This window comes from Cornus florida, unplaced genomic scaffold, assembly GCF_030987335.1.
Source record: "Cornus florida cultivar Cherokee Brave unplaced genomic scaffold, ASM3098733v1 CherokeeBrave_3.0.0_Hap2_Chr04, whole genome shotgun sequence".
Lineage (NCBI taxonomy): Eukaryota > Viridiplantae > Streptophyta > Magnoliopsida > Cornales > Cornaceae > Cornus > Cornus florida.
Window position 1 is genome coordinate 23,484,021 of NW_026775574.1, and position 3,128 is coordinate 23,487,148.

Consider the following 3,128-nt stretch of genomic DNA (forward strand, 5'->3'; position numbering starts at 1 on the left):
ACCTGTCAACCTGACTCAACCTGCCCAAAAATATTTAGTCCGAGTTATGACCATAACCCATGTTAAGTACAATTCGAGCCGGCCTAATCCAACCCGATTTCGGGTTGAGGTTGGGTTGGGACTGGGCTGGTTGGGCCAGCCCAACTTGCAGCCCTAGTCATGATTGATGGATTCTTAAAATTCTCTATGGAAAGGATTTTAAAAAGAAAAGGGCTTAACTTAGAGAATGGTTTTCGTAGGTCATTGAAAACTATTTATTTTTCAAAATTATTTTCACAAAAATAAACCAAATAAGCTTTACGTAAGCAACTAGGAATTAACAATAGCGTTTGAAAAAATTGCAAATAACCGTTTCAACGCCACCACATAGAGAATAAACCAACCACTAATATAATAAAAATGGAAAGAAACAAGGCCACATAAATCCTCTCCTCCAATTTGCAAAACTCTTAGCGTCCAAAGGTGTCAAAGCTACACTAGCCACAATCTATTACACTGTGAAGTCTATTCGGGCACCAAACGTCGAGGTTGTGCCCATCCCATGGGTTCGACGTGGGTGACTTCGCCCATGCCGGAAATGTAGATGTGTACTTGAAGTCATTCGAGCCAATGGCTCAAGAACTCTATCTGAACTCGTTCAGAATTACAAAAACCCTGGCTCATTTTGCTCCATTTAAAATTACGCTTGTCATTAATTTTTAGTGATATTCAATTTGCACTATCAAATACAGTTAATTAGATAAATGATTAATCGATTCAAAATTAAGCGTTGAATTACATTATCAAACAACACCCAGTGTTAAACAAGCCTATTTGAAATATAATTAGTGTCAGAACATTATAAGTATGTTTCATTTTTGTTCAGTAATCCACTCGATCATCATGCATTTGCACTAGACTGGATTATATATATGTGTGTGTATATATATATATATATATATATATATATATATCTATATGATTACACCATAACACGATAATATATACCCAAAGTAAGAAGATTATGTGAAAAAGTATAAAAGAATTAATGGCAAATTAATTTTTTTTTTCTATATATATGAAAATTAAAAGAAAAAAGGAAAATAGAAAATGAAAAACTCACCAAATTTGTTAAACTGGAATATGCTCGCATGGGAGGAGAGCCGGTCCTGATCTTGTAATAAGATCACTTTGGCAAGAAATAAACTCCACTTATCTTTACGAGAACTTGAACTATTAATATTTTACTTTGAAATGCAAAAAAAGTATCAAAACTTTAAAACTCAATCTCACAAGTTGCATGGGAACAATGAATGCAAATAGTCACGTTATTGATTTGCAATAAAAAAAACAACATTGGGCCGGGCTGCCATCCAACTGAAAAGGATTACTTCATTAAGCATGTGACATTTCAAGACCTTCTCCTTCCGGATCCCGCGTGTGACAAAAACTTTTAAGACCGACTATCCTTTTTCTTCTTGGTATTGTTTAGTTGAGTATGTGGGAGTTTCTTCATCAAACACACATATGGAAATTAAATCAAGTCACTTTATGATAATAATTGCCAATAATTTTTAATGGACAATATTTGTCTACTCACCGGTGAGTAAGAAGTATCTACACACTCAATAGGTGGCAAAATAAAATTATGACAAGTGTTTGAAATTTTATAAAATATAAAATATAACAAATATAGAACGAGAACGTATTTGATCCATTTTAATTGAGTGAACCACATCTTTCTCTCCATATATATTTACACACACTTGCACATACATATGTACAAAATTAGATTTTAAAGTAGAGACAAATTAGGATCAAGCTTCGAATATATTTTATTCTCTAACCCTTTTCTCTATTGATTCCTCAGGATACATAAATATATCACTTTACAATACTTGGTGAGGAGGGTTTTCATCTCGTTATATCTGGCGTCACCATCGTTGCCATTGCCATTAGGTCGCCTTGAGAGACCACTCGTTCCTCTTCCATGGTGGCATTCTCTTTCTCTCCTCTTCAAGTTGATGAACCCGGTTCTCTAGATCCGTCACTCGATCGTCGAACCCGTTCAATCTGTTATTGATTTCGTGTAGAATAATGTTGATCACACCAAATAGCTCGCATACGACACACACCACTTTTCTTTTTTCTTTTTTTTGGACTTATGATTAAAATTTTAATTATTATTTATTTATTTTATGTTTTGCGAAAGTTTGCATATTCTTATATATATATATATATATATATATATATATATATATATGTGTGTGTGTATATAAAGTAAAGGAGAGGGAAAGTGTTTTGATAAGATTTTAAAAACAAAATTATGAGGATTGAATTGCAGTATACTTCTTAATCTATATATATTATGATAATTATTTAAGGGATTTTTAATTATAGTTGTTTTTTAAACGATTATTTCAGTTAAGTTAAGTGACCCTAAAAATAAGGCAATATAAGGGTAATTTTTTCTTTGAAAATTCATATTGTTTGAATGAGCATGCTAGTGGGACCATTTGATTGCCATATTAATTTTTCTTTTTGTGCCACGTAGATTCTGTCTAACAAATCAATTTAATTTTTCTGTCTGAATATCATGACTCTTGAATAAATTATTTTAATAAATATATGAGTAATTCAAACGTATGACACATCTATTTGTCGCACTTTGTGTCACAATCCATTATTATATGATCATCATTGTGGTATTAGAAGGATAAGTTTTTATTAGGACAAAAAATCATATATGCTTTTAGGTATGGTTTGGAGTAGTCATCAAAATGGGAAAATTGAAATTTTGGAAGTACTACCTCCGTAATAATTGTCAATTTGAAAATTTTTGACTCATTATCACTTTTTATTTTTGAATCATTTGATATTATTTTTAGTCATATTACTTTAATATACTTATATAGCAGAGGTCTACTTCTTTACTTTGACTCATAAAAATTGGGAGTCAAAATTTTTGGAGGTTACAACTAACAGGTGGGAGTAATAGAAGTAGGCAAATCTTTTCTTTTTATTATAATTCCCCAATTGAATAGATCAAAGTGTGAGTAACGTAACCACCCCACCCCACCCCACCTATATATTTATTTCAAAATTTTAGTTATTGGGTGAACAATTATTTTATGTAAAATTAAAATTGG